Source organism: Euprymna scolopes, chromosome 39 (assembly GCF_053919585.1).
Source record: "Euprymna scolopes isolate OS-2025 chromosome 39, ASM5391958v1, whole genome shotgun sequence".
NCBI lineage: Eukaryota > Metazoa > Mollusca > Cephalopoda > Sepiida > Sepiolidae > Euprymna > Euprymna scolopes.
Window position 1 is genome coordinate 13616243 of NC_136520.1, and position 25913 is coordinate 13642155.

Genomic DNA, 25913 nt, shown 5'->3' on the forward strand with positions numbered 1-25913 from the left:
ACAGAGAAAGTGTGAGAAATGGTGCATACGTGTGTTTTATTTTTCTGTAAAATATGGAAGATTGATAACAAACAATAAGGGCGCGCTCTCGTGTAATGAATGAATGGGTGAATGTAGGATTGTCATGAAATTCTTAAAGATAAACAAAAATAACCGATAAGTAGAGCATGTAGTAAGAACAGATACTACACTTTGATCTTGGCCAAATGGCCAAGAAAAGGGTATTTATTTGCTCCTCCACCGAGCAAATTAGACACAAGGCCGATTTTTAATGTGAAGAGTGAATGATAAATGGGGACCAACTCCCCGGGGAGTAGGGGAACCTGGATAGTGACAATTTGTATGTAGGGTTTCCCCTATATTAACCAAGGTCTTATATGGGGGGTTGGTATTTATTTGCTCCCCCACCGAGCAAATTAGGCACACGACCGATTTTTAATGTGAGGAGTGAAGGGGAAATGGAGGCCAACTCCTCGGGGAGTAGGGGAACCTAGATAGTGAGAATTGGTATGAAGGGTTTCCCCTACATTGACCAAGATATTATATGGGGGGTTGCCTCCGCATATGGTCTTTGCTTGCAGTATCTGGCGGAACAGATACTACACTTCATCTTCCTATATAATTTATTTCGTGAAAATGAAAATTGCAATCCAAATAATTCAATGTAAAATTAAAATAAATTAAAAGTAAAATTCCAATTTAAAAAACAAATTTAGGCACGAGGCCCTAACAGATCTGGGAGGGGGAGTGTTGCATAGTCTTTGTTACTAAAGTGAAAATACTACACTTTGATCTTGGCCAAAAGGCCAAGAAAAACTTAAAAAGCTAAGAACAGCATCTATTAACAACACACCTTTCATCTTAACCAAAGAGGTCAATCACAAAAGTGTTACGGACAGACTGACAGACAGACCGATGGTGTGACTTACAGAGTCGCTTGCACGCGACTAAAAATAGAATAAAAACAGTATAAACATAACATTGTGTAAACTGGTTCGGCGTTTTGTGGCGACTATTTTTCATAAGTTAAAGAGGATTTTTTTTTTCGAATCGACTAAATACTCGGAAGCGGGAAGGTAGCTGGATGAAACGATTATACAAATACCGCACATGGTCTAGTGGGCAAGGAGACAGATCTTGAGTCGGTGTGGCATTCGCAGAAATCAATCGCCATTTGTTCTCATCTCTAATGATGGAACCATTTCAGGAAAAGCAAGCAATTCTACAATTGAGAATTTATTCGTATATAACACACCCAAACAAAAACAAACAACGCAGTATTTACTAGCTGCTTCGAATTCCGGCGTTGCCCGATGAAAAGAGATTTATCAAAGACATGCCCAAAATTGAATGACTCGACATAAATACTTTTTTTTTTACCAATGCACAACAACTTTTAGGCCTGGAGGCCACTAGGTTACAAAGTCTATTTTGAACTATGTCAATGATTGATAAGAGTTTCTAGCAGCTCCTCTCCATATCTGGAAGCACTACTTTATCCTCTTATTCAGGTAGGGAATTGCATCAACAGCATGATATCTACTAGAGTGGTATAATGATCTCACCATTTTTCAGCGACCTTGGCAATGGATTTGATTTACGTGTTCCATTTCAGCTCAGGACTAAAGGTCAGACTCAGCAACTTGTCAAAACATTAAGTCTCCCCAAGACGAGAGCTATTCATTTCATTTGATTCCAGACGGGGATGGGAGCGTTGATGCTGTAATAATAGAAGCTTGGTTTTAGATGAATTCAAATTACGCAGCCACATGTTTCCCAATTGTTCCACGTGCTCTAGATCAGAGGAAAGAGAACCAGAGAGAACTTGGCCATTTACGACCTTTGAAGCGTTGCCATACATGGCAGTGTCGTCCGGAAAAAAAAGTCTACGTATGATTTTAGGATGCGATTTGGGAAATCAATAATGAAGATCAGAAAGAGAGTTGGACCCATGATGGATATATATATATATATATATAAATATATATATATATATATATATATATATATATATATATATATATATATATGTGTGTGTGTGTGTGTGTGTGTGTGTTTCGTGTGTGTGTGCGTTTATATATATATATATATATATATATATATATATATATATTTCACTGTTTTGTTCTAAGAAACCAAGGGGCCCACTACCTGGGGCTTACACTTGACATCAATATGAGATACATAGATATTCGAATGTTCCGTTAAAGAACTTTATCTCTCAAGCACTCAGTTAGTAAATAAATTTAGAACATAATTGCCCTCTCCCCAATTAACGATTTTCATATGTTGTGGTACATCTTTCGTTTTGGTCTCTTGCTCTAACTGGATTCTAGGACTTGAATTTATCTAGTCTGGTAGAGTATCCAGCTTTGTGTTATTACTTGAGGTAACATCACTTGGAGAATGTGTACCATTCACTTGGAGAAGATGCACCATATATATGTATGCAATAACTAACGTCCACGCTTATTTAAATTTTTTCCTATAATCTATGTATGCACATACATATGAATACATGTACGCCGTATATTTTAGTGTGGTTTCTGTCTGTTTTTTTTTTATTTTTAGATTGACAGACACGGATAACATTATTTTATATAAAAGACAACCAAATAGTGTAAATATCGCGTAATACACAGCAATAGATTTAATTTAACTCAAATTATTAGTAAAAAAGATACGTGCATAATCAATCCTATAAAAAATTGTAACAGTTGGAATTGGACAACCAAAAAGAGAATAATATGCTGTAATGAACAAGCAACAACCTGCCCCCCCCCCAAAAAAAAAATCCGATATTCCAATAAGTCCAAGGTCAACTGGGCTTGTGTATTTTTTTTAGATACATTGAACGCTCAAGGAGACCATTATTTCTCTGGAACATCTGCGAATGGTGCGTCGACGCACAATCGATACCCTCACCCTCCAGACCCAAGATCGGTAAACCCGCCAATCTGACAAGAGCCGCCCGTTGTATAGCTGGAATCAAGAGCCGAGCGGGATTAGATAACATTGAATTGATCCAGAGGAAGTCACACACACAACACAATTAATCTATTTTTTTTATTTTTACATAAAAGTTCATGTGGACTGGAAAGCTGACGAGGCAAAATTTCCATGTTGTACAAATATTTTTCACTTTTTTTTTTTCACAAATCACTATCACAGAAATATACGCTCAGAAAGCAACTTATTCACTGAATAAATCTAAATGTGTATTTTCTTCGTTCATCACTTCTATATCAAAGCACAGTATCTGCTATTTAAATGAATTCATTTTACTTTATAATATATGCATATCAGAAACACGAGCGGTCCAAATCGTTATTTTTTGCATTTTTTAAATTTATTTTTGCAGTTATCAATTAAATTTATTTGATAAAAACGGCAGTTTTTTTTAACATTTATTAAAATATTTGTTGATTTATGTGCAGGGGTATTGATTAAAGTTTTATTATCTACAAAATAGATATTTGAGATATAATAAGAGTTAACGAAGAGGACTGTCGTGGTTGCAAGGTTGAACAATAATTAGTAAGGAATACAATGACGACGCAAACAACAAGATAACGCAATAATAAGTGTATTAAAGAAAAGGTATATTTACAATATGTACAAATGACGGTGTCGAGTCAGAGAGTCTTGGTGGGAGGACATGTACGCTCTTCGGCGTCACTTCTGGTGGCATTTGAGTAAGACACACCAAGGCCAACCTAGGCTTGCCATTTATAGTGTTATGTTATTCGCATATGCAAATAAGTGATTGCCACCACAACACCCCCCTCCCAAGATTTGAAGTCACACAGATTTCAATATCTTTTTCTTTTCCTACCTGATCTTCGGGGTTCAGGTGTATTTTGAGGCGGTTCCAAATTAAAAGATTCGTATATGATATCTATGGTGTCCTCCTCTTCGACTGTTGTCGTATCATCATCATCTTGGATATGACGTTTTTTTATCTGATTTAGGTGCCTTTTATGTATATTCTGTGGACCTTTAATCATGTATGTACAATCACCAATGCGGTTATCCACTACTCCACATTCCCAGTAAGATGTGTTATTTCTGTAGCACTTAAAATATACTCGATCTCCCGAGTTATATTTCTTTCTTCTCGTGTGTGTAGTGTTTCTGTGGTATCAGTCTTGATAGTCCATCCGCATGGTAAATCTTTTTTGATGCTAGATGTTGTAGCTGGAAATCGTAATTAAGTAGTATTGTACCCCAGTGCAGCAATCTATTTGCGGTGTATACCGGCAATCCTTTTTTTGATCCATAGATCGTGACTAACGGTGTATGGTCGGTTTCAAGTATGAATTGTCTACCATATAAATATCGGTGAAATATAGTCACGGCAAAGATTATGCTCAACGCTTCTTTTTCGATTTGTGAATATGCCCTTTCGGCTGGTATCAGCGTTCTTGAATCGTGCGCTATTGGTTTTCGTGACCCATCCGGCATAATATGTTGAATGCATGCTGCTAAGCCGTAGGAGCTAGCGTCACCAGCGACGACTATTTTTAAGTTTGTGTCAAAGTGCGTTAAGAATAATTTGGATGTTAGTGCGCTCGTTATTTTGTCAAAAGCGGTTTGACATTCTTGCGTCCAGTTCCACGGTGTATCCTTTTTAACCAGATTATTTAAGGGGGCTCGCAAGTTATGCATTCCTTCAATAAAAGATTGGTAATAATTTGCGAGTCCCAAGAAACTCTGCAAGGTTGTTACATTATCGGGTGCTGGCATATTTTTTATTGCCGCAGATCTGTCCGGGTCTGGACGTCGTCCATGTTTGTTTATTATGTGTCCAAGATTCTTAATCTCGCTCATACAAAAGTCACATTTACTTTCTTTTACTTTAAAGCCGAATTCTTGTATTCGAGTAAATACTTGTTAAAATGTTCCTTATGTTCTTCTAGGGATTTGCTCCTGACAGCAATGTTGTCCAGGTATGCACATGCGCACTCAATACCACTTAGCATGGTGTCCATCGCTTGCTGAAAAATGGCAGGCGCTACTTTGATCCCAAAAGGCAATCGGTTGTATTTGTATAATCCCTTATGCGTATTGATGCATATTATTTTTGAACAATTCTCCTCGACCGGTATTTGCAAATACGCGTCGCTTAAGTCTATCTTGGAGAAGATATTACCGCCATTCAACTTCGTGAATATTTCCTCTGAGCTTGGTAGGGGGTAATGGTGATCTTTTAATAGGGAGTTGACTCCGGTCGAAAATCTGCGCACACTCTAACTTCGTCATTCTTTTTCTTTACGTATACGGTGGGGGATCCCCACTCGCTGTGTTCTATTTTTGATAGAATTCCCGTCTGTTCCAATCTATTTAATTCTTTATCAATCTTTTTCAACCCAGCGAACGGAACATTTCGCTTTTTTCTGAAAATTGGGCTGGCGTTTTCTTTAAGTTCAAACGAGGCCTTGAATTTATTGCAGCGATCTAAGTTAGTCGTGAATGCCTCAAGAAATAATTCTTTTAAATCGTCTTTTATATTTACTGTTGTTGGAGAAGAACATTCTAATTTTTTACAGCATGTATTGATTGGCTTATCCCATAGTCCGAATTTCTCAATTAAATCTATTCCAAACAGATTTTCACTATTTTTTAGTACGAATATTTTTAATTTCTTCGAAATCCCTTTCAATTTTATCGGGAGGACAACTTCTCCTTCAAATTTTATACCACCACCAGTTACCGTCCGGGCTGCTTTACTAGTTTTCATCATGGCCGGTTTTCCCAACTTTTTCCACGTATTCAGGTTTATTATAGAAACATCGGAGCCGGAGTCGAGTTGTAACTTTATTGATGTTTTAAATATTTCCACTTTTACGTATTTTCGCCGATCTTTGTCTAATTTTGTATTTGATTTTGTTTGCTGTACTCTCTTTCTGGTGTAATCTTTATATCTGCAGCAATCGCTTTTGTGTCCCACCTTCTTACAAATGTAGCATTTTTTCTTCTTATAAGGACAATCTGATGCCCAATGCTTTTCTGCACATCTCTTACAGTTATATCTAGGAAGAGGCTTGTTATATTCTGTACTATATTTATGGTTATTATCTTTGGAATATCCCGTTCCATTGCTTTTCTTTGTAAAGTTCTTGGTTGGTGCGTATGGTTTTCTAAATTTTCTTACATATGCCACTCCGGATTCTTCTATATTTTTTTAATCCTTTTTTAGTGTAATGGCCTTTTCACAGTCCTCTGCTAATTTCTGGAGGGTTAAATCTTTCTCAGATTCCAGCTTAGACAACACTCGTCTGCGTATTTCTGCATTTTTCGTGGAAACTAACCCTTGAGCGAAGATTAGACATTTAAAATCTTCTACCGTTATTCTGCAAGCTTAAAATTATCGCAGTTTTTATTGACAACTGATGCGTATGTCAAATAATCTTGGTTGTCCATCTTTCTTAGATTCATGCACAGCCATCTTTTATGAAAAAGAGATATATTTGGATTAAATAATTCTTTTAGTAATTTTACAGCTTCCATGAACTCTAATTCCGCAGTTTTTTTAGGTAATAGATAATCTACGAATTTGCTGTGTTCTGATGTACCCAATTTTCTGAGTAAGAGGCTCACTTTCTGACTATTTGGCCAATTTTTACAGTCCAGTTGAAAAACATCCTCGTATCTTGTATAGTATGCTTCAAAATTCTTCTCTTCCTCAGGCACATAATGAAATGTGCCCATGCTATTAAAAATAGTTGTATGGGAGAAATTAACACTATCGACATTTTCTCGATTACTCTTTAGTAGTTCCAGTGTTTTAGCAAAACGTTCCTCTTGTCTTTCTTCATATTCCAATTGTAGTTTCTTATGCCTTTCTTCCTGTTCCAATTGCCGTTTTTTCTGCTTTAATTGCGCCATTTTCTGCTTTTCTTCTTGTTCCTGCTGCCATTTCAATAATCTGTCCTCTCTCTTTTCCTCGCGGTCAGCCTGTGCCTGTATTTGTGTTTGCAAAAGCTCGTTTTGTGTAGCTTGTCTGCGTTCATCCCACTCAGCCTGTGCTTGTAAAAATTGCATGAACATTTTTTATAAGTCTTCCATGTTTTTTTTTTTTTTAATGTGTAGTTAAAAAAAATATTGTACCATGTACCATATACACCGGTTAGGGTTACAACAAAAAAGCAAATTGCTGTAAGCTCCTGTTTTTAATAATAATATCGCTGCTTGCAATAATATATTCTTTTTGCGAGTCACGCTGCAAAAAAAAAAAATAAAACAGGTTTATCTGGAATCACGAAATAGAATTGACTTTCCGTTTTTAGGCACTTACTAATAAGTAACTCTTTCCACAAAATAAAAGTTTTTTTTTAATCGAGTCACAATTGAATAAATGTATGCAGTACATTTAGTTCTTTGAGTTTTTTTTTCTCTAGTATTTTAGTAATTAAAATACCTCTTAAATTGAGATTACCTTTTTTTTCCATGACGTTTTACTGTATTATCCGTTATTCAGTGACAACTTCCAGAAAAAAAAAAAATCCTTTCCTTGAATTTTAGTTTTAGCTGTGGTATTTCCTTTTAGTAGTTGTCATGTTTACGGAGAACAGTAATTAGAAGCCACTGGTGAACTTGTTTCGTATGTTACTTCCTTGCTTTTCGTAATACGGGTCTGACCTGTCGTTTTTGCAACAGAACAAAGTTCGCTTTTCGTTTGCAAGCTGGTCCTTTAGTAAGATTTGTCGTGTAGCGACAAACAAAAATTCACTTTTACATTCGTTTGCAAGTCGGATTCCCAGAAAACGGCGTAAATTGTCGCTTTTGCCACGTTAGAGTTTTTTTTTACTTGAGTTGAAACTTCTCTTTAGTGTAAAATCTATTTGCTCGTCAACACTTTGCATTCCTTAACAAAATGGTCAACCTTCGCGTTGTACTTTTTTTTTTTAGTTATTCGTCAAACTGTTATATTTGACGCTTCATATCTCGTCGCCAACTGTTGTGGTTGCAAGGTTGAACAATAATTAGTAAGGAATACAATGACGACGCAAACAACAAGATAACGCAATAATAAGTGTATTAAAGAAAAGGTATATTTACAATATGTACAAATGACGGTGTCGAGTCAGAGAGTCTTGGTGGGAGGACATGTACGCTCTTCGGCGTCACTTCTGGTGGCATTTGAGTAAGACAACCTAGGCTTGCCATTTATAGTGTTATGTTATTCGCATATGCAAATAAGTGGTTGCCACCACAACAAGAATAAATTACCTAGCCTAATGCCCCCCTCTCTCTCCCTCGGTCTGACGCCACATAAAAAATGTGGTGTAATGCTTCCTCTCGTTTGCAGCCAATGTTACCACTTATTTTAACAATCAATAAAAATAATGAAAGTAAAAACAAAGAGACGAATGCGTATATAACACAGGCGAATTGATTTAATCTTTCCTTCCATTTTTTATGGTCTCTTATGAAAGATGAATATTTTTTAACCAAAATTACAAGGAGTCACCACTTATCAAGGCCCGAAAGCTACTCGAGTATAATGAGGTAATGAGTGTACACTTGTTTTTTGGACAATACAGTAGTAATCATTGTTGGTGAAAATTTTGTATGATTGGATTATTTAAGAAGGTTCAACAAGAACTTGTTTACATAGAACTTGAATACGATCATATTTTAGTTAGCTGATAGAGAGTTCCACAGGCGGACAATCCAGGAAAAAAGCTTTGTTAAATGATTCCTCGTTGAAGATCAGACAGAAACAGGGATCTGGAGATAGTGTTGATAGTGGTTTTAGCTAGACAAACATTTCTGGTGAAAGTTTGGCAAGGGGGAGGCAAAGATTGGAACTCAGACAAGAGCTACCCATTGGCATAACGAGAAAACAAAACAAAACAGACTATCGCAATCACATCTGTTTGGATAAGGTTGCAACGAAGAGAAACGAGTATCATCATTGAAATTTCAAAACCAGTATTAAACGGTGTCGAGTAAGTAGAGGGTGTCCCGAGCAGTGTTTACAAGCAACTTATTAATGAAATGTTTATATGTTTCATGTATTTAAAATAACTAATTTTGTTTCTAACTCGATGAGTTATCTGATATGATTGCCCCTATAACATGTCTTACTGAAAATGGCGGATATTACAAATAATTATGAAACTGTGATCTCTGTTTTATATTTGGAGTCGCGGGTTAAATGTCAGCAGACAAAAAATATCAGATAAAAAGTCGAACCAAATTGAAACATCAATTATCATCGTATTTAGTTAGGATGACATTGGTTCCTGTAAACACACCTGATATATCAACTCTAAGATATCGGAACAGTAAACAAGCTCGCCATATAATTAGAGAACACTCTTGACCAGAATTGAGTGCACAAATGTTATGTAGCACGACTAATTATACAATGTGATTTTTTTTCCGGGAGACAGCTTAACACATAAACATCTGGAGACTTGTTAAAAAGATGCCTAATAACAGTAGTCATGTTTCCTTGTTTTGTAGAAGGAATTCTATAATGTAAGGAACACCAATATTCTACCTTTCAATTAGAGGAAAGGTTACGCAATTAGCAAAGGAACTTCGGCTTTTCAGTTTGCTTATTCTTTTCTGGCCTTAAGTTCGATATTTATAATTTCAGATTCAACAATGAATATATATATATATATATATATATATATATATATATATATATATATATATATATATTATATATATATATATATGTAGTGTATCACAAAAGTGAGTACTTAATTATATAAAGAAATATAAGCGTATACTCATTTTTGTGCTTCACTGGATATATGTATATATCTATAATATAAAGCTGAATGTCTGTGTGTGTGTCTGGTCACGATTAGGCTCCTATATGGTTGATTATTATAGAAAACTGATCACATATATTAATAGAAGATGTAATGACACACAGGAACGGGTATGTTTGATCTGTCATAATGATGATTTATTAAAATTGTGGGGTCTGTGCACGCACCTGCTCCTCAAAGTATGGAAATAAAAAAAAAAAACGTTTACCAGTGTTTTTGATATAGCTGTACATAATAATACTTTGATAAGTATGTTTTAACTTAAATAGGGATGTTATAATAAAATTGTGGGGTTTGAGTTCGCGCCTGGCCTCCATAGAATGGAAATAGGCACAAACTTTAATGAAGACATTTCATATCTTTCTGCGTAAGTATACTTTAATAATTATGTTTCAGTTTTAAAAAATATGGTATGATAAAATATGAGGTGTTCGTTCGCGCCTGACCTCCATGGAATGGAAATATGTCACAAAGTTTAACAAGGTTTTTTTTTTCATATAGATCCACAGAATATTGTGATAAGTGATTCAGTGTAAACAGGTATGGTAAAATCGATTATGGGGTTTATCTATTTTATTTTTACTTTCGTAATATTTTGCTTTGGTTTTACACCTCCAAATTCAAGTCTATGTCTTTACAACCCTTCCTTTTCATAACCTATCATACTTTCATAAATCAGATTTATTTTTCTGTGGGCTGTTTTTGAACCCAGTCAACAACGGGTACTTTTGCTAGTATATAGATATTACCATTTTTTGTGAAAGAATTCCAACAATGTGCTCCATTACATAGAAAAAAAACTTTTTTCGATATAAGAGCTTAATATTTATTTACTCAAACGTACAGAAGGTAAAAAAAAAATGGTACCGTCGATTTCAAACCAAACATAAGTGCGACCAGTTAGAGGTAAATCGTAAATCATGTTAGGCTCTCGTCAGCCATGTTGTTTCCCAAGGCTTACATTATTTACGATTGGCGATTAACTGGTTTCCCTTATGTTAGACTTGACACCGACGGTACCAATGTTTTCTGACCTTCTGTACGTTTAAAAACATATGTATATGTGTATATATACATATATATATATATATATGTATATATACGAATTACATATGAGATTATCAAGATAATCCAAAATAGCAAACTAAATGTATATTATGAATATTAAATATTTAATATTTATAAAGTAATCTAACCGGATATAACGGCCCAATAATACTAAATTGGAAATAGTGCTTATCATAAGAACAAAAGATTAATAAAACATGTACAAAAAAGTGCAAGAAGAGTTAGAAATAAATTTAATTTTAAAAAAGAAAACACAAATTAAATGGATAGTCCTTAATCCGGGGAGTTTCGAAAGAAATACTTTCCTTCTGACCAGAGGGTAAGAATCAGCAAAATGCGGACTCGGATTTTTCTTGCAAAAGTATTTAATAAAACTACAAGTAAGACATAGAGCTTACTTGGTAAAAAAATAGTGAAGCATAGAGAATGGGGGGAAAAGGGAAAATTATTTCTCGTGAATGGATTGTACGGTGAAGAGCAGAAACTCCAAAAACGGTAAAATCCAAGAAAAGTTAAAGTTTCTCATCCACAAGTAATAATCAAAAGGAATCGCGTTACGGGAAAATGTTTTGATGTAATCTAAAAGGAAGAATTCCGTTACATAATTCACAAATGCGTACAAGGAAAGACAATGAGTTCCAAATATTATTATTAAAAGAAAGAGAAAATATGCCTGGAATGAAGAAATATAGGGATTTTATGACTCATCTGCCGAGGCCGATTTAAAATAATAATAATAATAATAATAATAATAATAATAATAATAATAATAATAATAATATATACCGCTCCTCATATGGGTGTACCAAATTGGTTAAAAGGAAAATTATTCCCAACTCCCATTTAGGTAAAAATGCACTTTCGTAAATAAGTGAATCTGTTCAGAACATACCACTAAAACAAAAACAAACAACATCTAAATAAATCGCGATATATCCAGACAGTTATGCCAGATGGGTGAGCGGTAAGGGGTTTAGGCTCATTACTGCGTTGTCCCGATTTCGAATCTCGCTAGATACATCCACTCTGAGAGCCGTAGACGGCTAAACACGTGTCAGTGGATAATTATTTTTTTTAAATAATATATATACACTTGTGCCCGATATTATTCATACCCCCTCTTGAAAATTGAGTTTATTAGGTGTAACTTTGTAAGAATTTATTGTTTACGTCCATATTGATACATATTCTTAATAAACCTCTTCTGATCATTTTCGTCATTTTAAAATCTCGGGATACTTGTAATAAAAGAAATATACAGCTATTTATAAAATCTGCAATGTTCAAAAATAATCATACCCCCTTATTTTTTCAGTATTAATCGAGTTTCTGACTGTTTGTTTCCTGTTTTATTCTTATTTTGAATGCTTTTATACAACCTTTGATTAATTTCATTTAGTTTTTTTCATTTTTCAGAAATTAAAATGATATCAACTGAAAACCAATAAAAGAATAAAAATTATTAGAATGGGGAAGAAAAAAGAGCTTAGTAATGATCTTAGGACTAAAATTTTGAATTCACATAAGGATGGTTTAGGTTACAAGTCAATTTCCAAGAAATTTGAGGTCCCTACAGCAACAGTACAGAGCATCATCAAAAAATTCCAGAGCCACCACACAACAAACAACTTGATTGGTAGAGGAAGGAAAAGGAAACTGTCTGCTAGAGCCACCAGGAATATTGTAAGAAGTGTTAATGCAAATCCAACCACCACTACTAAGGACATTTTAGATAATCTGGTGTCTTCTGGCATAAAAATATCAAGGCAAACATTGCAAAGGACTCTGCATGAAAATGGTCTGAAAGGAAGAAGACCAAGAAGGACTCCATTGCACACCGGAAAACACCTTGAAGCACGTCTAAAGTTTGCTAGGACCCATGTGAATTCTCCAGAGTCCGTTTTCCCAAGTATTTTGTGGACTGACGAATCAAAAATTGAATTGTTTGGCCATATGGATGCTTCTTACGTTTGGAGGAAGAAAGGAGAAGCTTACAACCCAAAGAACACCATACCCACAGTGAAACATGGTGGTGGTAGCCTAATGTTTTGGGGGCTCCTTTTCGGATAGTGGTCCAGGTAGTTTGGTCAAGATAGATGGAAACATGAAGAAGGAGCAATATTTGGAGATACTCCAGAAAAACATAGACAGGATGCGGAGAAGCTCCATTTAGGACCAAACTGAGTCCTTCAACAGGATAATGATCCAAAACATACTGCCAAAATAGTCAAGAAATGGTTTGAGGATAATCAAATTAATGTTTTGGAATGGCCTAACCAGAGTCCCGACCTGAACCCTATCGAAAACCTCTAGCACATATTGAAAACTGAGGTTAAAAAGCGGAAACCTAGAAAGTTGAGGGATTTGGATTGAAGAATGGTCAAAAATGAGTGTTGATGCTTGTAAAAACCTTGTTGATAAATATCCAAACCGGTTACAGGCAGTTATTAAGAATAAAGGGCATGCTATTGACTATTAGTAAGAGAGGTATGAATAATTTTGAACTAGTGCCATTATTGTTTTTCTTTGTATAATGTTTAAAATTTGCATAATTTATTTATTTGTTGAGTTTAAATTAAATGCGTATGCTTGATTTATTGTTTGAAATCCCTTTAATATTGTCTACCTTCTGGTTTGAGCAATATTCTTATAGAAATCTCAAAGATCCGAGGGGTATGAATAATATCGGGCACAAGTGTATATATATATATATATATATATATATATATATATATATATAACGAAACAGTAAAATTGGATATTAGAAAAGTAAACACGTAATTACTTTAGTTTTTAAAGCAAAGAATCGATATAGATATGGATAAGAAGAAAATGGCGCAATTTTCAAGCAGAACAACTTAGTTTCAGTTTTACAGTATTGAACGGTGTAGTATTGCGCCGTCGGATTCATGGTTGTACTATTGTACTGTAAAGAACACGCAAAAAAGGTTGTAATTAACTGAATTTCTTCTAGTACACTGACAAAAAAGCTTAAACAGATATATAAATACAAATAAAAAAAGTTATGTAAATGTTTTTTTAAAGACACGTAATCACGTGAGCAGGATGTTTCCTTCTTTTAAAACGATAACAAGTAATGTTCTTATATTTTATGATTTATCTATTTATCTATTTTCGAAAGAGTGGCACGTGCAACTGGAGAAGGAAAAAAGCAGAGTTATGCAAAATTTGTGTCAATAATTGTCTAAAGTCCCGACTTTTTCTTTTTGGGCTTTCACTTTAAAAAGAATGTGAATTCATGAGGTGAATTTATTCGACACTATATGATGAAACTCAAAAAATAGCTAAAAGCTAACGTGAATTAAGATTAAAGTTTAGGTGTTATTGTGGACACTCACCCATTTACAAAAAACAAAAAAAAACTTGATAAACTTTGTGACATATTTACATTCTATGGAGGTCACGCGCGAACGACCATCAAATAATGGTATTATACCATATTTCTTCAAACTGAAACATATATCAAAGTATATTTACGCAAAATGATATGCAGTACAGGCGCGAATGCAGACCCCACAATTTAATTACATCATTCCTATTTCAGTTGAAACATACTTACCTAAATAGTCTTATGTACATCTATATCAAAAACCCTTGTCAACGTTTTTTTTTTCATTTTTTATTTCCATACTTTGGTGGCCAGGCGCGAACGCCGACCCCACAATTTTAATGAACCACCGTTCTGTCAGATCCGACATACCCATTCCTAATTCTCGATACATCTTCTATCATTATATGTAATCAGTTTTTTAAAATAGTCAATCATATAGGAGCCTATTTGTGACAAGACACCTCCCCTTCACACACACAGACGTTCAGCTTCATATTAGAGAGGAAGAAGATGTATGTATTGATAGCAAGAAATTATATAAGCATATCTTATTGAACATAATTGAGTTCTTTTTTCCGATTTTTTTTTTTTTTTTGATAACTTTACAATTTACCGAGCGGTCTTTTTTTTTCGGCTGGTATGTTTATATTATGGTCCGCAATAGTTGTTGATTTACCATTTTCTTCTCCTACAATCGCTGCATTCGGTCGTCGTCAGGAGCGATTGATGCTGTTCTGATTTTCTTTATTAAGGCTTGTTGTATTCATAGTAAGTGCTAGTTTGTATTTATTATTAAGTTGGGTGCAGGATAGGTAGGAGAAAAATTTTTTTTTTTTATATTGATTTTTTTCATTTTATAATTTATTTATTTAGTTTATTTACTGATATTTTTTTTAGAGTTAGTGCATTTGTTCCGATAATAAAGGAGATCCGGTAAATATGACGCTGTAATTTTTAAATTTTAAGGCTTCTATTAATTTAAGTGTGCGTGTGCAATCGTTAAGGTATCAAATTTTAGTATTGTTAGTTAAGATATTTCTAATGTCGGACAGTTGTAGGTTTTTATCATGAAAAGCGAAAACAACAATAATCTCTTCTGACGACGGTTGGATGCACCGATTGAAAACGCTTGAGAAGAATATGGCGGAACAACAACTACTGGGCGCCATGATATACAACATACTAGCCAAAATACAAAAGACCGCTCGGCGAATGGAAAATCAGAAAAGAAAAGAACTCAGTCGTTTCCAATCAGACGATCTTGAATACATATATATGTGTGTGTGTGTGTGTGTGTGTGTGTGTGTGTGTGTGTGTAACATAAAGTCGATTTCTCAATCGGTATATGCATCCTAGAGTTATATTAATATTGAGTGGACAGATGAAAAATTGTGAGTCAGTTTTATCACTGCATATACCTATTGGGCATATTATATATCTGCATTACTATGGGCACGGTTCTTTGAAAGTATTAATACATTTATATAAACTATGCTCTATAATTTATATATATATAATATATATATATTTTGTGTACAGAAAGTTGTTAGTTGAGACAGGTCATTGGTACCGTCGGTTTCAAGCCCGATAATAAGGCCCGTTTAAGGTATCCTTATCGAGCTCTCTTCAGCCAATATTCGTCTATCTTATAACCGGAAGTGTGAAGTATATATACCTCGCGAATCCACGTTCAAATCTCGTTTTGTTTAATCCCCCCTTTTTTTTTTTTTTTTTTTTTTATCTATCTATATCTATCTATCTATATATATATATATATATATATATATATATATATATATATATATATATATCGGGTAATGTAATACCTAATTTTCAACTTTGAATTATTTAAATTTAAAATCTAATTTCGAAAAAATGTTTTTTTTATATGAATCGATTTTAATTTGAACCCCCTTTAATTTTAAAATCTCTTTCCTTATGTATAAAAACTTTAAAATCTGTATTGGTATCGGCTAAAAACTTAAAAATTCGTTTAATTATATCGAACATTTAAAAATTTCCCAAAATACGTTTAAAGTTTTAAAAAATATATTTTTAATTATATCGAATCACGTTTAAAAATTTCGAAATACGTTTAAAAATTATTTTTTAAAACCCCAAATCTTTCAAGGTTTGGGGAAGTGAGTATTTATCTATCCTAAGTGATTTCCCTAGTTTATTAACATTATTATATTTTTCTATAGTTTTAAATTCGAAATAGATTATAAATTACATTTATAAAATATAATATATATATATATATATATATATGACATTAATTAAAAATCTATAATATAATTGCGATTAAAATCCAAGTTTACCGACTAATTATTTATGTATTTACAATTTTTTTTCCTTATATATATATATATATATAAAAACAACATCTAAGTGTTGTTCTTTTCATTGATCCAATTTATTAGGAGACCCTTCCTTCTATGTATGCAACTTTTCAAAGCTTCACTCCTCACATTTAAACATTTTATTTTTGGGTCATGAATGGACCGGAGGATGTAGTATTTCTCTGCGTTACAGAGTGAGCATTGACTTAATTCCGGGACGTAGGCTGGTCTATGCTCTATTTTTCTCCATTTTATGGAAAAGGGTGTATTTTTTTCTTTAAGCTCCCACACGCGGGTAGCTAATGCTGTATTCATCCTTGTTTTAGCTCTAAAGGAGCTCATATGTGCATAATATCTTTGTTTAAATTGGCCTTTTGTCATACCTATATATATTTCCGGTATATTTGTGGATTGTTCCGTTACTGTGGCCTCATAGACAAGGGATTCAGCTTTACAATTACCCTCCAATGGACAGCTATTTTTGGTCCTGCAAGAGCAGCCTGCGTTATCTATCTTTTTTGGTTCTTTGGATATTATCGACTTTATTGATGGAGCTGTCGAGTAACTAACTTTCACCGTGTTTCTATTAAAAAGTTTATGTAGTCTATGTGTTCTTGGAAAATGTTTGTCTAGAAGGCTAAGAAAACAATGCCCTACTCTAGTCAATCAATTATATAATATATATATATATATGTATATATATGCATATACATATATATATAACTATTTATTTACTCAGATAAAATTGATATACGGAAATATAGATTCATGCGTAAACTTTAAGTATTTACTTCAAAAATGCTCAATACGTAGGTAGAGCTAATTAGTAATTTATAAAATATATATGGCTATACGGAATATTCCTGGTTTTATCCACTCTAGGACTCTTCAGGCTTATCAGGGGTAAGCCTTAAGTGTCCAAGAGTTGATAAAACGCGGAATATTCAGTGTAGCTTAATCGTCATGTATATTTTATAACTTACTATATATATATATATATATATATATATATATATATATATATATATATATATATATATATATATATATATTGACAGCAAGAAATTATACAAGCAAGTCTTATTGAACATGATTGAGCCCTTATTTATTTATGATTTTGTAAGATAAAGCAATTTGCCGAGCGGTCGATTTTATTTCGGCTGGGATGTTTATATTATGGTGCGCAATAGTTGTTGATCGGCTATATTCTTTTCTTACAAGGGGTTCATCCGATCCTCATCATAACAGCTCTCGAACACATGTAGAATTCTATTATACTTAAGCGTTATACAATAATTTATTCGTTTTTTTTACAGCAAGAGCATATTTATGAAAGTCCAAATTATGACGGTTTCATAGAGTAGAATATTGTTTGTGACAAAATAGACATATAATAATGTTTTCGTCAGTTTTGTGTGTAACATATTGATCCGTAGTCTAAAAATTTATTGTATTTACATAGTTTTTAAATATTTAATCGTTATAAATTAGTCGGTATCAATAGACTTGCTTGATTGTAAGATTGAATGCTGTTGTGTTCATAGCACGTAGCAGCAGTTCGTATTTTCTTATATACTTTTAAATTTTTGCTATGTCGCTATGTGTACCGATTAAAAGAAGTGGTCGTAATAGTGTTATATTCCCGTTGCGTAATTAATGAAATGTTGAAAAATCTTTATAATTATGTAGTAAATCAAGCGGGATCAAATCAGTGCATGTACTCTTAACGGGTCTTAAAGATACACATTCGATGGCGAAACGGACAAAAGACTACAAGATTTCAACGGACATTGACAAGCATCTTACAGCATAGACCGATGTGAACTACGCCGCGTTCTACGACTAATTGGATGAATAAATAAAATACGCTCGCTTATATGAAGCACATAATGTGATTGGTACGTAAGCAAAATCCTTCCCCAGCATATTACGATGCTGGTAAAACCGCAATTTTAGCGGAAGGAACATGATGCGATGAAACCCGGTGTACCTTTTGAGGTAAATACGCTAGAATAATAGACATATATTTAAGACGGTGACATGATAATCTACCATCTTCTAAATATTGTTTTCTCCATCAAGTCGCAAATGGTCGTAACATTTTCACCAACGCAAGACGCAACTTCATTATTCGACTTAAATCTCATCCAGTCACGTGAGCTTATCACGCTCTTCACGTCTTTCTCCATAACACCATTGATGGAAAGAACAAACCCTTTCTGTCTTTGCTATTTGTAAGGCTATTTGTAATATTATTACTACAATATTTTCTCATTTAAAAAAAATGTTGTTTTTTTTTGTTTTTTTGTTTAGTTTTCATGCGTAAAATTCGATAGATTTAAACTCCAAAACTACATCACGTCATAATGTTAAACAAAAAGTAAAAGTAAACAGTCTAAAAATATATTATTATAGCAGCGGATAATATAGTTTTGTTTTTGAAAATTATTCATTATGTAGTATATAAATAAACTAGATTGAACAAACGCCGCCTTCAACAAATGTTAATGGTGATCGGTTTTATAAAAGAGGACGACAACACCTTAGCTGCATCTTACTATTAATTGAATGAATAAACAAAATACACCGCCTAACATCGATAATAATTCAGCAACATCATATCATATCATATCATATCCGGATGGCGATACGTTTTAAAACACAGTTTATGATTAGATAATCTACATGACGCTTTTCAAAATCTTAAGATCTTTCTCTGATAGTCATTGTGACAATTGATCGATCTTTAAGACTTTTTAGTTATTTGTATCTAGTTCCTTATTTTAATTTGTCATTTGTTTATTACGATCTATCTTGCCATAAAACAGTTGCCAAGGGAGTTGTTTGCCCTTCATCTTAACACAGTTAGCAGTTTAGTGCATCGGGTATTAACTGCTATATATTTTTACACTATCTTATATTTTCTCGATCAAGAGTAATATACAGGGTGTTCCAAAAGTCTTGGGCACATTTTGACATTGAATATCTCTAGAACTAAAAAATACATCTGGTATATCTGGTATATTTTGGTATAGCCTTACAAAAAACTTAATGCATTTTGCTTTAAAATGGCACCGCTTTTATCTTACCACCATTCACAATTAAGTAGATATGTGGACTTGGAATGTGCCCAACACTTTTAAACCCCCCTGTATATGCAGACATATATTTATATATATATTTTTCATTTATATATATATATATATATATATACATATATGTTTATATATATGTATGTATATATATATATACATATATGTTTATATATATATATATGTATATATATATATATATATATATATATATATATATATATATATATATATATATACATATATGTGGGGGCGGGTGTGTGTGTGTGTGTGTGGGTGTGTGTGTGTGTGTGTGTGTGTAAACGTTTTTGTTCAATACGGATAAATCTTCCAGATGAGCACGAACAAACGTGGGCCAACTATAAGAAAAGTAAGATTACGCTGGATCTGACTGTTTTAACGTTTAGACTAAGGCGTTGTAGTGAAGTTAATTTTGAGTATGACTTGACACGGCGTCATCAAATCAGCACGCGAGATAATAACCAGTTGTTTTATAGAAAGAGAATCACGTCGGAATTTTGCCTCAACCGCTTTTTTTCGGAACTTCTTCGAATGTCTCGGAATAATTACCATTATTAGCAAATCATTATATTTCTGACATTTCCAAACTGTTATTTAAATGTCAGGCAATGATGAAAGACGTCCTCAAGCATCTGATTTAAAGATACATATATATATATATATATATATATATTATATATATATATATATATCATATATGTGTGTATGTGTGTGCTCGCACGCGCGTGCCTGTATATATTCATAGAAAGAGTATCCAAAAAGGCAGCAAAGTGTTGAAAATTTACCATTAGTAATAATTATTTTTCCTCTGTTTCAGATATTTTGCAGATAATATTTTAAAAATGTATTATGGATACGTATAGGATTAGACAACGTACAACAGTTGTTCACTTGTTTTACCAAAATCAGAGCTCAATTGTTTTGGCTGAAGGATTGTATGGACGGCATTTTCCTGTAGGAGATAGCACAAGTCCCACCTTAAATCAAAGTATATGCTAAGAAACCCAAGAAGACATAGCTGAAAGAAAACATCAGAAACGAAATAAGGAAGTTAAATTTTAAGCCAGGAATTCTGCAATCTATCATGAATAATGATTTTGAAAGAGCCACATATGGGTTTATAGGGGTATATGGGAAACAATTAAAAGACATTAATTTTTACCTATAAAGACTGCTTTAGTTTTGCATTCGTTTTGCAAAATTACCCGAAATCTTCGTCAAATTAAGTTAAAATTGCAGAAATATATAACCAACAAAAAATAATTTGTTTATGTTCAAAAATCTGCCGTGAATTTTGGGTAACCCTGTATGTATGTACATATAAACATATATGTGCATGCATTTGCATATATTTATATACACATACACACATATATATGTATATATATATATATACTCACACACACACACACACACACATATATATATATATATACTCACATACACACACATATATATATATATATATATATATATATATATATATTAGATGTACAAATGAAATTATAATCATAAATATTAATATTTATAAGTGTATCCTATTTTCCTAGAAAATGCTGATACACACCAAGCAACCCCAAAGCAAGAAAATCTAAGCTTAGTAAAAATGCTTAGCAAACCTACTCGGTATTCTCAGTAGGGGCTCCTCACACAACAATAAATAAACCTTCCCCACCTGAAACTCGGGTCGCAAAGTCTAGGAACGTGGATTTCTTTTTTAAACGCAAGCGGCCTACCTCAGTCCGATAGGTAATCCGCCAGTTATTGGCCCTTCACTTGTTGGTCTGAATGTCAAGAACGTATTCTTTATTGGTTCTTTCTATCCAGTCTCTAAACAGCCGAAGCAGGAAAGAAAGCATTCTCATATAAATGGTGGTATATATGCAGGTTATGCCTGATTGTCTTATATAACACCAACATGATCAACTTTCAAGTTACGTCGAGACCAAAAATTATTACATAACAACTCTCTCGCTCTGCTTCTGTGCCTGAAATAAACGAAAATTCCACGAACAGAGGTTCTGTTCTAGAACTCTCCGTCGGTAGAACAAAATTCCGTGTCACTGCATTCCTGCTAAAAATAGCATGGCCATTTTAAAATTTAATGTAGATAAGTGATTATTGAACCGCGTTATTTAAAGATCTAATACTATTAAAGTTCCACTATTACAGATTATTTTGTCCCATCATATTCCTAACATTTATCCTTTATAACAGAATTGCCTCTGCCCGTTGATAAGTGAGGAACCCCAAATAAATTTAATGAAGAGACCCGCCGTAGATGTGTCAGTCTGCTAGTATATATTACTTTCTTATCGATATTATTTATGAAAATAGATTTCATAAAGTAAAAGAAATATACATCATAGGAATACAGAAACACATTAAAATATTCTGTTTGTATTTATTGAATTTTATTGAATCATACATTTTCCCATTGACGGTTTATATTGTTTTCATCCAATCAGATTCACATTTGGGAAATGGCAGCTGTAAAAGACACTAACATTATTAAGTGGCCTTCGAGCTTGTCACTGTTTAATGTTGTATCTGTTGAGAATAGCTGTTCTCTTGTTAAACATATTCATTGCCTCACAACAAAAGTGAACCATCGCTTTCATATTCGCCATCTTGGTTTTTACGACGCGCTGTCAGAATTCTAAGATCGGCTCCGTCCGCCCAAACGATATTCATTTAAAAACGTATTCTGTGAATTTCCGCAAACTGCTTTTCACAATCGAGTGTTATTTCCACATCACCTATGCTCTCTTTAGTTATACGACCTTACGATTTATCATCATATTATTTATCTATATCCATTTATTACTACCTCTTTTTGTTATATATATAATTGGAATTTATTGCTAGTTCTAATTATATGTATATACATACATATGTATGCATATATTTATATATATGCATATATATATATATTTATATATATATATCAATATATATATATATATTTATATTATATACATATATTTATATATACATATTTATATATATAGCTGCTGTTGGTTTTTTGTTTTAGCGATATATTGTCATCGGATTCAATTATTTACGAAAGTGCATTTTTACCTAAATGCGAGTTGGGAATAATCTCTCATGTAACCAATTTGGTACTCCCACATGGGTAGCAGTATATATACCGTTTTTAAAATATAATTTTTAAAATATAATTTAAAATTATATCTATATCTATATCTATATCTATATATATTTATATATAAACATATTTATATATATATACATATATTTATATATACATATATTTATATCATATATATATATACATATACATATATATATAAAAATGTATACATATATTTATATATATATATATATAAATATATGTATATATAAATATATGTATACATTTATGTAAATATACATGTATATATATATTATACTGTATATATATATATATACGATATATGTATATAGATATAAATATATGTATACATAGATATATATATATGAATATTTATATATATATATATATACACATATGTATGTAGATATATATATATATATACATATATACATACGAATATATATATATTTACATATATAAATATACATGCATATATCCACACATATATACATGCATATATACACACATATATACATGTATATATACACCTATATATTCATGCAACCCCCCACGCACCCATATAACTATGTTTATGTATATGCGGGGAATTTTTTATCTCATGCATGTTTCATGAAACAGCAGGGACGATCTATCTTGCGTTTCCTTTTTTCCATTTGGCGGGCCAATGATCGAACGTTCTGTTCGAGTGTAAAAGGAAATATTGCCTCAATATAAGGGTAGGAGCACGCTTACGTGCTTTTAGAAATTTTAAGTGATATTAATCGATGTTTCCAATAAATTAACTTAACACAATTTTTTATTATTTCTCACTCCCCTTAAAGCCAAAAATTGAAATAAAAAAAACTATCGCGCCTATGAGAAATAAGCACGGCTTATATTAATTGTCTGGGAAGGTCACATGGGTACCAACCAAATCAACAAACTTGAAGCTGGCCTCCATTTTATCATTACTACAGACATTTAAAAATAAATTAGATAAACACAACAAGAATAATCAAATTAGCATATGAAAATATCGTTTAGGGAATCGAAAATAAATATGTATTGTTTTTCAATTCCCGATTTCGATAAATCGATCTAACACTAGCTAGTGTAAAATGGAGTCACCCGGGATACTGCTGGTCACAATAATTATTTTGTTTTATCTGCAGTTGATTTCCCTTCTAAAATTTATATACTATGGCATATCTCCCAAGGAATTTTTTTTGCATAACCTTTTAAAATGTCTATTTTGCTTTTAGACTTATATAATTATTTGTACTGACACAGGTTGTCAGCATCATCATTATCATCATCGTTATCGTCATCATTGTTATAAAAAGTATTATCGAAAACGAGAACGATATGTATGGCAATTATGAGGTAAGACTTAGTTATTGGTGTATAAGTAATCTTTATGGTAGTTAGTACGCAAGGTGGAGTAGCAAGTCGGTTCTATTTCTGTCACGTTTAAAGTTAAAATCGCATTTCGTATGTCTGTCACGCTAAAATTGCAAATAGACGGATTCATGTAAAGAATTTCTATTTTTCTTGCAGTATCCGTGTTTTTCTTTTTAATTGAAAAAAAAGCTAACGATTCCTGTACAACAATAGTTAAATATCAGCTTTAAAAAATCTCCATTTTATTTAGTTCCCATGATATTGAAGTCGATTTCTAAGGAACGTTTATTCTCGTTGAATATTTAAAAATGGGCGAACTTAATCGAAATCCCAAGGTGTTCAGCTAATGCGATTCACTTTCAATGCATCGGCGTACGCTTCGTTTCGTCGGCGAGTAAAAATTCCAGAGTTGTCGTCCACAATATTAAACAAAGATCGCCGTAAAAAGGAAAAAAAAAAGGAAAAAAAAAGAAACGAAATTTGGACGTGGAATTAGATTTTTAGAGAACGCATCAATTGGAGGAATCGAGGAGGAGGTAAATTAAATGTGACGTAAATACGAAATGAAGCGATCATGAAAGAACTACGTTAGGGATTTAAATAAAATTGCTTAAACAATTGTAAAAATTCAGAAACAGAAATATTTTAAGAAATGGATGTAAAATTACAAAGAAAGTTCAAGCTAAGAAGGATTTACAGAAGTACAGCGGAAATAACGAAAAGAAAACGAATAATAATAATAATAATAATAATAATAATAATAATAATAATAATAATAATAAGAGGAAGAAGAAGAACATTAATTAGAACATAAATAATAATAACAATAATGACATGTTTAACAACAATAATAATAACATTAATAATAATAATAATATTAAGTATTATTATTATTATTATTATTATTATCATGATTCGTTTTCTGTTCGTTATTATTATTATTCTTAGTAGTAGTAGTGATCGCTTTCTGTTCGTTATTATTATTATTATTATTAATATTATTATTAGTAGTAGTAGTAGTATTCGTTTTCTGTTCGTTATTATTATTATTATTCGTTTCCTGTTCGTTAATATTATTATTATTAGTAGTAGTATTCGTATTCGTATTTATTTCGTTATTATTATTATTATTATTATTATTATTATTATTATTATTATTATTAATTTTATTATTCCTTTTCTGTTCGTTATTAGTATTACTCGTTTCCTGTTCGTTATTATTATTATTATTATTATAAGTAGTAGTAGTAGTAGTAGTAGTAGTAGTAGTAGTAGTTGTATTTATTTCGTTATTATTATTATTATTATTATTATTATTCGTTTTCTCTTCGTTATTATTATTATTATTCATATTTATTTCGTTATTATTATTATTTGTTTTCTTTTCATTATTATTATTATTATTATTATTACTATTATTATTATTATTATCATAATTATTCGTTTTCTTTTCATTATTATTATCATTATTCGTTTTCTTTTCGTTATTATTTTTATTCGTTTTCTTTTCATTATTATTATTATTATTATTAATATTATTATTATTATTATTATTATTATTAATATTATTATTATTATTATTCGTTTTCTTTTCATTTTCATTATTATTACGAGCGGGGGTATCCGGCGTTGTCGGGTTTTTGGAGGTGGGTTTGGTGTTACATAAAAAAAGAAACCGGGGAGGGGGTACAATGTTGGTAGGATCGAACACGAAGCCCTGAGTCGAAGTTTTAAAAAAGAATCGGC

General features: G+C 32.3%; 1 protein-coding gene and 1 pseudogene across 16 annotated transcripts in view; both read right to left on the reverse strand.

Moving 5' to 3' along the window:
* LOC145263650 (5-hydroxytryptamine receptor-like) overlaps positions 1-25913 on the reverse strand; it is a 1538699-nt gene that overhangs the window by 702818 nt on the left and 809968 nt on the right. The window lies entirely within an intron of this gene.
* On the reverse strand, positions 103-223 carry LOC145263999 (U2 spliceosomal RNA; annotated as a pseudogene).